The following is a 12,636-nucleotide window of genomic DNA, read 5'->3' as shown; positions in this document are numbered from 1 at the left end:
GTCTCTCTCTGTCAAATGAATAAATAAAAATCTTTAAAAAAAAAAAATAAAAGTCAATACAATGAAAATGAAATCTATTATCAATTCTACCAAAGTAATATCATTGTCAAAGATGCTGAACTTGGGGCCTGCCCTCTCTTTCTTAAAAAAGATAAATTAACAAGTTTTAGAGAGGTAATAAGGCGTAAGTCTTTGAAACTGAAGCTTTCTCTTGATACAGAGGACTAAAAATAATTTTTATATTTTCAGTGTTATTTAATGCTATGTCTCTCTACTACCTAAAGTTGTTTCTCATACCACAAGTAGCATATGTCCCACCCTTTGGTACATATTAAATGTACTAGATCAGCACTGGTGGCATACATAACGTACAAATCCTCACTCTGGCAACTTACTGGATTTGATTTTAGACACTTATTTTCTCCATGTTTCAATTCCTTTATATGAAAAATGGGAATAATCTCTACCCCTTAGTGTTGTGGAAGAGATTAATACAGATACAAAGGGCTTGGCCCATGGGGTGCCTGGGTGGCTCAGTCATTAAGCATCTGCCTTACGGCTCAGGTCATGATCCCAGGGTCCTGGGATCGAGCCCCGCATCGGGCTCCCTGCTCGGCGGGAGGCCTGCTTCTCCCTTTCCCACTCCCCCTGCTTGTGTTCCCTCTCTCGCTGTGTCTCTCTCTGTCAAATAAATAAATAAAATCTTTAAAAAAAAAAAAAAAGTGTGGGGGCTTGGCCCATAATAGGCATTCAGTTAATGTCTCCTCCATCTCCTTCCAAGTCCTAAAACTTTCTTTTCCTTCTCTAAATTCCTCTAACCCTTCTGAGGTAGCCGGTCTCTAAAATGGCCACCAGTGATTCCTCCCTCCTGGTATTTATATCCTTGTGAAGTCCTCTGCCACACTGAATCAAGGTTGGTCTGTGTGACCAATAGAATATGGCAGAAGTGATGATATGTCACTTCTTTTTTTTTTTTTTTTAAGATTTTATTTATTTCACACAGAGAGCACAAGCTGGGGAAGGAGCAGAGTGAGAGGGAGAAGCAGGCTCCCCAATGAGCAGGGAGCCCGATGTGGGACTCGATCCCAGAACCCCAGCATCATGACCTGAGCCAAAGGCAGACACTTAACCAGCTGAGCCACCCAGGCACCCCTGATATGTCACTTCTGATGCTAAATCATAAAAGATATTGTGGCTTCTGCTTTCCTCTCTCTCTTGGATCACTGGGTCTGGGGGAAGCCAGCTGCCATTTCATGAGACGCCCATGTGGTAAAGAACTGAAGCTGCTGGCCAGTAGCCAAGGGGGAGGGAAAATACCTCCATTTAAACTCGTCACAAAATTGAGAGGGAATAAATTGTAGAGAACGAGGACCTGAGGCTCTGAAACCAAGAAGGAGGTAAGGCAGGATTTAAGGACCCCAGATACAAAGTGGCAAGATGAGGAAACTGACTTAAAGGGTGGGGACATCACCTGCAGACCTACAGCAGCAGTTTGACCACAGTTCATAAGCAGAATTTGGGCTATCTGGCTTACCAGCCTCAGGTTCCCAATGGAGCCAAGCCACTTGGGTCCCCTTGCATGTAAAGAGACCACAGAACCAGCCCCATGGGGAAAACCAAGCCATACTGTGAGTGAAATATTATAGGATGAGTAAGCAAGTTCTCTTTGGCACCTTTTACCTCCTTATCAACTCCAGCATCTCAGGTGGGTAAGAGAGTAGAACAGCCTTATAACCAGTCTCCTCTTATCAACTCACCCCACGTTACCCCATGACCAAGACTGTTTCCAATCCTGTCAGAACCTGGACTGGTTGCCACACCCGTCCAGTCTAAAATTTTTCCAGGAGTTGCCCAAAAAATTCACTCATTCTTTCAACACATACTGTGTTGTGCACCAACTATGTGCCAACTATTGTTTAGACATTAGGTATACAATGACGATAAAAGAAAAAAAAATATATATATAGAACATATAGTGTAGACAGGAAACAGCTTGTGCATATATGCAAATTGATTGTGAAAGAAGATAACAGATTCTACGCAAGGATGATACTAAAAATATTTAACAGGGTACACAGCATAAGCACCTACCCATCAAAACAGGTCTCAATATAATCTGAGTGAAGACTGTCTGAACAGTTCTTCTGCCTGTCCTGGTAAGAAATCATAGTACTGCTAGTTCTGTGAAGGGAGTATACCTGTAGACCTTAACTTTGATTAGGGAAGTGAAGCAAGTGACATTTGAGCTGAGGCAAAAAGATGAGGAGTCAGCCAGGCCAACGGAAGAGAGGCAGGGAGAACATTTCAGGAGAGGGGATAGTACGTATGAAGGCCCTAAGGCCCTGCTCCCTCAGGCTAGCCCATCAAGAACCACAAGGTAACAGGGAATGCCTCCATGTCTCTTATCTTTGTTTCATCTTCTCCCTCCCAGATCCCTTGACAGGAAATGGGCACCTATGGTACCTGCCTTCACATCTCATAGCTTGCCCAAGAGAGAGGGGCTGAATCTCTTCCTTTAGTTTTAGTTTTTAAAATTCCAGGATAGGACTCTCATAGGTTGGGTATCTACCCTTGTGGTAGGGAGATGAGTGTTGGGCAGAATATAATGGCAGGATATAAATAGCCCCACTAGAAACACATGATTAGTATGGGGAAGGAACAGGTTTATCAAAGAAAGGGAGTTTGTTCCCCAAGAAAGGAAAATGTAGACAGATAAAACAAAAGAGGTCCATTACATAAAGGAGAGAAGATAGCTGCTTGAGCTGAAATGGTGGCAGCAGAAATGGCAGTGTGCAGCTTCAAAATATATTTTGGAGACTCGGTGAGAAAGGAAGATACTATTTATTCCTGAGTTCATTCATTTCTTCATCAAATATTAACTGTACGTCTATTATGTGCGAGACACTTCTAGGCACTGAGTATTCAGTGATGAAACAGTGATAGATGTGGTCTCTGACCTCAGGAAGTTAACATTTTAGTGGAGGAGACTGACAATTCACAAGTAAACTGAACAATATAAAATTACAGCTTGCACTAAGTGCTAAGAGAAACAAAGGTTCAAGGATAAAGATTAATGGGAGAGAGCCAATTCTGTAGTGACATTTAAACTGAGGCCTGGAGCCAGTTGCAGGAAAAGTAGAAGAGGGTTCCAGCAGTATGGTTGAATCCCTATCATTCTTTACATCCCTTCCTATCAAGGAAAAGCAGTGCAGCTTTAGGAAATTCTCCCCCTTCACCCTGTGTTCTAAGGGTGGTCCAGAATGGCTAAGTCAATCAAAGTAAACTCATCCCTCTTAATATTGATTGGCTCAGGAGCCCAGACCTAAGCCATTGTTTGCATAGTATTCACCTAGCGATTGTTATTAATTCAGGAGTTACCATGTGACCTAACTTGGCCTGACCAGACCAAAGGGAAGGGGGTTTGTTCCATTGTGAGGGGATGCACAGTGTTGTCTCACTGACTTGAACAAAGAGGTAAAGAACCCCTACCGCTCCTGGCATCTATGACCTAAGAGGGCCAGCTTTAGGTTGAAGCAAAATGAGTGGTAGAAGGAATCTTGGTTCTTGATGATGCTCTTGAGCCACTGGATATATCAACTGTAACATCTGTTCTACCTCTGAGCTTCCTGCTATGAGAACCATATTTTTTTGTGTAAGCTGTCTTGAGTCAGATTTCTGTTACTTCAGCCAAATACATTTTAATCAATACACAAGCAACAGAAACAGCATATGCTAAGGCCCTGAGGTGGGGAAAGCTTGAATAATTAGATGCATATAAGGGGTCACATAACGATCCAATCAGATTATCTTAAAGTGCAACCAGCCCTCCCCATACATACCAAGCTTCTAGTCAGCTTTTCAGTGCCTTCCTTGTAGAGATGAGTGGATACCCAAGGATCATCAAGCATTGGAGAAAGCACTCAATATAAAATTAGGACAATACAAAACAGAAAATAAGGTCTCCAAGGATACAGAAACAATTATAGGAACAAAAGAAAATAAGAGGGAAACTGTAATTAGTATCCTTAAAGATGAAGCGGATAGGGGCACCTGGGTGGCTCAGTTGGTTAAGCGACTGCCTTTGGCTTAGGTCATGATCCTGGAGTCCCTGGATCGAGTCCCACATCAGGCTCCCTGCTCGGCAGGGAGTCTGCTTCTCCCTCTGACCCTCCCCACTCTCATGTGCTCTCTCTCATTCTCTTTCTCTCAAATAAATAAATAAAATCTTTAAAAAAAAAAAAAAGATGAAGCGGATATTGAATAAAAACAGGGGAGCTATAAAAAACAAACATTCAGAGAATAATAAAGAGCTTTTAGAAATTAAAACTATGATAGCTGAAAGAAAAAAATCAATAGAAGAGTTGGAAGGTAAAAGTTGAAAAAATATTACAGAGATAGTGGTGGATAGTAGAAGAGGAAAAAATATGAAAATTAAAGAATCCATTCAGGAAGTCCAACATCTGAATTATATGAATTTCAGAATGAGAGGAAAGTAAAAGAAAAATGAAGGGGACCCACTGAGTGCCCAGCACAGGGAATGAGAACAGATCTACACCACCACATACCAGAGCACTGGAGTCAAAAAGAAGATCCTAAAGGCTTCCAAGACACAACATAGAACACATAGAAAGGATGAAGAATCAGAATCTCTTCAGACTTGTCAGCAGCAATACAGGAAGCCAGAAGACAATGGAGCAATGTCACCAAATATTTGAAGAAAAATAACCTAGATTTTTTCACCCAAGCAAACTATCAATTAAGTATGAGAATAGAACAAAGACATACAGAGTCTAAAAAGACAACCTACCATGCACCTTTTTCTACAAGATATTGAAAGTGTACTACCAAAATGAGGAGTAAACCAAGAAAAAAAAAATCATAGGATCCAGGAAAAAGAGTATCCAACACAGGAGATAAGTAAAAGGAATCCTCAGACTGCTGGTGAAGGGAGATCCCAGGATGATAGCTTTGCAGCAGGCTTAGAGAGCAACCATTTCAGATTAGAACAGGAGGATGAAAGGCTCTGGAGGCATATATCTTAGGGGGAAAAAATGGAAACTGATAAAACTGATAAATTATCTGTATTTGAATATATTGAGAGATTTCTACTTCTAGAAGACAGTATGAAAATAAATTGATAATAAGTACATAAGCAACTAAGTAAAAAAACGAATAGATAATTTGGGGGGAAGCATACAAGAAAGGAAATGTAAACAGTACACTAACTGTCACAGCTGGTAAATAGCATTTACACACTCAAAATATAAACATTCAATATTGATCTTACTAAAGTAACACTACATTAGGAGGATGGAGAGAGAAAGTATGTGCATATTTATGAGAAGGATGAGAGAGTTAAGTCCTCCTTTTGAAAATAGAAGTCAGGGGCGCTTGGGTGGCTCAGTTGTTAAGCGTCTGCCTTCGGCTCAGGTCATGATCCCAGGGTCCTGGGATCGAGCCCCGCATCGGGCTCCCTGCTCAGTGGGAAGCCTGTTTCTCCCTCTCCCTCTCCCCCTGCTTGTGATCCTGCTCTCGCTGTGTCTCTCTCTGTCAAATAAATAAATAAAACCTTAAAAAAAATTTAAAAAAAAAGAAAATAGAAGTCAGTGGCTAATATCAGAAAGTTAAAAATCCAGAAACGGCATGATATTTAAAAAAGGCAACAAATGCCAGAAGAAGCAGCTAAAGGAGTTGTAGTCTGCTTGAAGCAGTGGGAAACCAAGTGGGATAATAGTTCTATTTTTTATTATGTTTTGTATAAAACTTGTATGTTCATGTATAACTTCCATAAAAACAAATAAATACTAAGTTAAAAACCCAACCACGGTTTCAAATGAAATAGTTTAGAAGCAGAGAGTAGAATGAGAGGGAGTCTAGGTACTGATTTCTTAGGAACTCTTCATTTACATGTGTCAGAGAAGCATCTCCCTCACCTCTAGTCCCTACTCCCAGTGGGAAATACATCTGGGTTGAGAGAAGAAAGTGTTGACAGGGAAAAAATAGAAGAAGAAGAACAGCATATCCATAGACTAGGATACACAGGAAAGGGGACGAATCCATAAAAAGCATGGCTAAGTTTATCCCCATAGGGGGAGGTGGCTTTGCATTGGAAGCATGTTCTAACTTCTGGGAGACCCAGGGCTAGCTGAGGTCTCCATTCTTGAAAAGCTACTAAATATGGACCAGGAAATGGCTGAGGAGGGGAACTAAGGTACTTTTCACTTTCACCTTGAGCTTGTGGTTTGGGTGATAATGTCTCAGTCCTGAATACTGGTGTTCCTGAATGGCTTCTTGCCTCCACCGAATACCCCCTTTCCGTCTGACCTACCTCTATTAACATCTTATAAGCAAAGCTAGGATCTCAGAGTAGCACCTCCTCCAGATACCTCTGCTTCTCCCTTGGTTCAGCTGAATTGCATTTGCCCTATTCATACATAAATTCTATTTCTTCTTCTCTGCTTTGAGAGACACCAGGGGGATAAGCAAGTTTCCCTGATAGTCTACAGCCCCTTCGCAATTCAATTTTCTACTCTGCTTCCCATTCCCTCTAGCCTACTCCTTGCTTACTAAAACTCTCAACTACTGCATAGTTCTGTCAACCATCCCTACTGTAGCAGTCAATTTATCTATTCCCTTCAAGTGTCTCCTTTGTAGTTCTCCCTCAGCACTTTGAGCAGAAGTTCAAATATATAACAGAGTCTAGGCTACTCTCTGCTACCCTGCTGGAAAATATGTTGGCCCTCCTCCTGCTAGACTAAGACAGGGTTTCAAGGTCTTGTGCTGGGGTCATCTATTAAAGTATACCCTCAATACAGCAAAACCAGTACCCTGGGAGAACATATGATTCTCAGTAAACTGAGCCCTCTTAGTGCAGAGTGACACCTCAGAGCCAGAGGGCTATAGGACCAGCAGACTCTGGTAAGAAGGAGAGAAACACACCTGTGTCCACTGGACAGGATTCCCAAGTCCAAAGCATGTGGTGGTGAGAAGAATGGGGGATGGGAAGGATGGAAGGATGAGAAGACCTAAAACAATAATTGTAGAAACAGGCACATGAACATTTAGAAAATGTCTTCTCACCCCTCTTCCATATACCTTGATGCAGAACCTGTCCTGATGTAGAAGAATATAGTCTGCTGAGGTGACATGACTTTATAAGTATGGAAAAAAACACAGGCTCTAGAGACAGCTGGCCTGAGTTCAAATCCCAGCCAGACCACTCACTAGGATTCTTAAGTGCCATGGACTCCTTTGGCAGTTTAGTAAAGACCATAGATGTCTTCTCAGAATAATGTTTTTAAGGACATTTTTAAAAATACACCCATGATATTGTATACCCATTTTCATGGCAGCGTTAATTCACAACAGCCAAAAGGTGGAAGTAACCAAAGTGTCATTGACAGATGAATGGACAAGGAAAATGTGGTATATATATAAAATAGAATCTTATTCTGCCTTAAAAAAGAAAGAAATTCTGATACATGCTACAACATGGATAAACCCTAAGGATATTATTCTAAGTGAAATAAGTCAGTCACAAAAAGATACATACTGTCTGATTCCACTTGTGAGGTATCTAGAGTAGTCAAATCCATAGAATCAGAAAAGGGTTGTTGCCAGTGATTAGGAGGAGGGGAAAATGGGGAGTTGTTGTTCAGTAGGTTTAGAGTTTCAGTTTTGCAAGATGAAAAGAGTTCTAGAGATTGGTTGTACAATGTACTAAACACTACTAAATTGTACACTTAAAAATGATGAAGATGTTAATTTAGCTATGTGTATTTTACCACAATTAAAACATTTTTTTCATTTAAAAAAAGTACATGGGATCACCCTTGTACACCCAATGCAGCTGTGCATCCTGGCCAGGCCAGGTGCCAACCCTGCCCACCCCTGTGGGCAGAGGGGATTATGCTTCTGGGCTCCACATGACATCTCCTACAAAAGTTCACTCCCTCAAGACTGGGAGAGGTAGCTGATTTGCCTAATATACAGAAAAAGTCAGTCAAAATGAGACAGGAATATGTTCCAAATGAAAGAACAAGACAAGACATCAGAAAAAGACATTGTGACACAGAGATAAGCAATCTCCCTGATAGAGTTCAAAGTGGTGACCATAAAGATGCTCACTGAACTTGGGAAAAGAATGGATGAACACAGTGAGATCCTCAACAAAGAGATAGAAAATATAAGAAATTTCCAAACAGGGACACCTAGCTGGCTCAGTAGTAGAAAATGTGAGTTGATTTCAAAGTCATGAGTGTGAGCCCAACATTGGGCATAGAGCTTACTTAAAAAGAAAAAAAAAATGGTTATGTCAATTATATCTCAATAAAACTGAAAAAAATATTTAAAAATTTCAAACAAGTTACAGAGCTGAAGAAAACAATAATTGAACTAAAAAATACACTAGAGGGGTTCAAAGCAGACTGGATAAAGCTGAAGACTGGTCAATGAGCTAGAATACAAAGCAATAGAACTCACCCAGACAGATTAGCAAAAAGAAAAAAGCATTTTTATTTTTTATTTTTTTAAAAAGATTTTACTTATTTATTTGACAGCGAGAGAGGGAACACAAGCAAGGGGAGTGGGAGAGGGAGAAGCAGGCTCCCCGCTGAGCAGGGAACCTGAGGTGGGGCTCGATCCCAGGATCCTGGGATCATGACCTGAGCCCAAGGCAGACGTCCAATGACTGAGCCACCCAGGTGCTCTGAAAAAAGAATTTTTAAAAATTAAGGTAACTTAGACCAAGTGGGATTTCTTCCTGGGCTGCAAGGTTGGTTCAACATCTGTAAATCAATCAATGTGATACAATACATTAATAAAAGAAAGAACAAGAACCATATGACCCTCTCAATAGATGCAGAAAAAGCATTTGACAAAATACAGCATTCTTTTTTTTTTTTTTTTAAGATTTTTATTTATTTATTTGACAGAGAGAGAGACAGCAAGAGAGGGAACACAAGCAGGGGGAGTGGGAGAGGGAGAAGCAGGCTTCCCGCCGAGCAGGGAGCCCGATGTGGGGCTCGAACCCAGGACCCTGGGATCATGACCTGAGCCAAAGGCAGACGCTTAACGACTGAGCCACCCAGGCGCCCCAGTACAGCATTCTTTCTTGATTAAAACTCTTCAGAGTGTAGGGATAGAGGGTACATACATCAATATTATAAAAGCCATCTATGAAAAACCCACAGTGAGTATCATTCTCAATAGGGAAAAACAGAGCTTTCCCCCTAAGGTCAGGAACACAGCAGGGATGTCCACTATCACCACTGCTTTTCAACATTGTACTACTAGAAGTCCTAGCCACAGCAATCAGACAACAAAAAGACATAAAAGGCATCCGAATTGGCAAGGAAGAAGTCAAACTCTCACTCTTTGCAGATGCTATGATACTTTATATGGAAAACCCAAACAACTCCACCCCAAAACTGCTAGAACTCATACAGGAATTCAGTAAAGTTACATTTCTATACACCAACAACAAGACAGAAGAAAGAGAAATTAAGGAGTCGATCCCATTTACAGTTGCACCCAAAACCATAAGATACCTAGGAATAAATCTAACCAAAGAGGCAAAGGATCTGTACTCAGAAAACTATAAAATACTCATGAAAGAAATTGAGGAAGACATAAAGAAATGGAAAAACGTTCCATGCTCATGGATTGGAAGAACAAATATTGTGACGATGTCAATGCTACCTAGAGCAATCTACACATTTAATGCAATCCCCATCAAAATACCATCAACTTTTTTCAAAGAAATGGAACAAATCATCCTAAAATTTGTATGGAACCAGAAAAGACCCCAAATAGTCAGAGGAACGTTGAAAAAGAAAAGCAAAGCTGGCAGCATCACAATTCCGGACTTCAAGCTCTATTACAAAGCTGTCATCATCAAGACAGTATGGTACTGGCACAAAAACAGACACATAGATCAATGGAACAGAATAGAGAGCCCAGAAATGGACCCTCAACTCTATGGTCAACTAATCTTTGACAAAGCAGGAAAGAATGTCCAATGGAAAAAAGACAGTCTCTTCAACAAATGGTGTTGGGAAAATTGGACAGCCACATGCAGAAGAATGAAACTGGACCATTTCCTTACACCACACACAAAAATAGACTCCAAATGGTTGAAAGACCTAAATGTGAGACAGGAGTCCATCAAAATCCTAGAGGAGAACACAGGCAGCAACCTCTTCGACCTCAGCTGCAGCATCTTCTTCCTAGAAACCTCACCAAAGGCAAGGGAAGCAAGGGCAAAAATGAACTATTGGGACTTCATCAAGATAAAAAGCTTTTGCACAGCAAAAGAAACAGTCAACAAAACCAAAAGACAACCGACAGAATGGGACAAGATATTTGCAAATGACATATCAGATGAAGGGCTAGTATCCAAAATCTATAAAGAACTTCTTAAACTCAACACCCAAAGAACAAATGATCCAATCAAGAAATGGGCAGAAGACATGAACAGACATTTTTCCAAAGAAGACATCCAAATAGCCAACAGACACATGAAAAAGTGCTCAACATCGCTCAGCATCAGGGAAATCCAAATCAAAACCTCAGTGAGATACCACCTCACACTAGTCAGAATGGCTAAAATTAACAAGTCAGGAAACGACAGATGTTGGCGAGGATGCGGAGAAAGGGGAACCCTCCTACACTGTTGGTGGGAATGCAAGCTGGTGCAGCCATTCTGGAAAACAGTATGGAGGTTCCTCAAAAAGTTGAAAATAGAGCTACCATATGACCCAGCAATTGCACTACTGGGTATTTACCCCAAAAATTCAAATGTAGTGATCCAAAGGGGTACATGCACGCCAATGTTTATAGCAGCAATGTCCACAATAGCCAAACTATGGAAAGAGCCAAGATGTCCATCAACAGATGAGTGGATAAAGAAGATGTGGTGTGTATATATATATATATATGGAATATTATGCAGCCATCAAAAAGAACAAAATCTTGCCATTTGCAATGACGTGGATGGAACTAGAGGGTATTATGCTAAGCAAAATAAGTCAATCAGAGAAAGACATGTATCATATGATCTCACGGATATGAGGAATTCTTAATCTCAGGAAACAAACTGAGGGTTGCTGGAGGGGTAGGGGTGAGAGGGATGGGGTGGCTGGGTGATAGACATTGGGGAGAGTATGTGCTATGGTGAGCACTGTGAATTGTGTAAGACTGATGAATCACAGACCTGTACCTCTGAAACAAATAATACATTATATGTTAAAAAAAAAAAAAAAAAAAAAAAGAAGAAAGTAGGAAGGGAAAAATGAAGGGGGGGATATCGGAGGGGGAGACGAACCATGAGAGATTATGGACTCTGAGAAACAAACTGAGGGTTCTAGAGAGGAGGGGGAGTGGGGGGAATGGGTTAGCCTGGTGACGGGTATTAAAGAGGGCATGTATTGAATGGAGCATTGGGTGTTATACGCAAACAATGAGTCATGGAACACTACATCAAAAACTAATGATGTGGGGTGCCTGAGTGGCTCAGTCATTAAGCATCTGCCTTCGGCTCAGGTCATGATCCCAGGATCCTGGGATCGAGCCCCGCATCGGGCTCCCTGCGCCACGGGAAGCCTGCTTCTCCCTCTCCCACTCCCCCTGCTTGTGTTCCCTCTCTCGCTGTCTCTCTCTCTGTCAAATAAATAAATAAAATCTTAAAAAAAAAAAAAACTAATGATGTATGGTGATTAACATAATAAAATAAAATTAAAAAAAAATTTAAGGTAATTTAAAGAACCTTTCAGGCAACATCAAGCAGAATAACATTTGCATAATATGGGTCCCAGAAGAAAAAGAGAAAGTTAAAGAGCCAATAAGCTTATATGAAAAGATAATGGCTGAAAATTTACCTAATCTGGTGGAGGAAACAGAGATACAGATCCAGGAAACCAGAGAGTCCCAGAGACAAACCCAAAGATATCCACACCAAGATATATTATAATTAAATGGCAAAAGTTAGGATCCTAAAAGCAGCAAGAGAAAAACAACTTATTACATACAAAGGAAACTCCATACAGCTATCAGCAGATTTTTCAGTAGAAACTTGGCAAGCCAGAAGAGAATAACATGAGATACTCAAAACACAGCAAGGATAAAACTTCCAACCAAGAATTCTCTACCTTGCAAGGTTATCATTCAGAACTGAAGGAGAAATTAAGAGTTCACCAATAAGCAAAAGCTAAAGGAATTCATCACCACTAAACTAGTCTTACAAAGAATGTTAAAGGGACTTCTTTAAACTGGAAAGAAATGGCACTAATCAATAACAAAGACAATATGCATAAGTAAAAATCCCTGGAAAAAGTAGATATATAGTAAACATAGTGTATCAATCACTTATTTAGCAAGCATGATGTTTAAAAGACAAAAACAGCACCTGGGTGGTGCAGTTGGTTAAGGGTCCAACTCTTGGTTTTGGCTCAGGTTGTGGTCTCAAACTCGTGAGATTGAGCCCCATGTTGGGCTCCACACTCAGTGGAGAGTCTGCTTAAGACTCTCTCCTGGTGCACCTGGGTGGCTCAGTTGGTTAAGCATCTGCCTTCACCTCAGGTCATGATCCTAGGTCATGGGATCAAGCCCCGCATCAGGTTCCCTGCTCAGCAGGGAGCC

The sequence above is a fragment of the Phoca vitulina genome, unplaced genomic scaffold, assembly GCF_004348235.1.
Source record: "Phoca vitulina isolate PV1807 unplaced genomic scaffold, GSC_HSeal_1.0 scaffold20, whole genome shotgun sequence".
Taxonomy (NCBI): domain Eukaryota; kingdom Metazoa; phylum Chordata; class Mammalia; order Carnivora; family Phocidae; genus Phoca; species Phoca vitulina.
Note: the sequence above shows the minus strand (reverse complement) of the source record.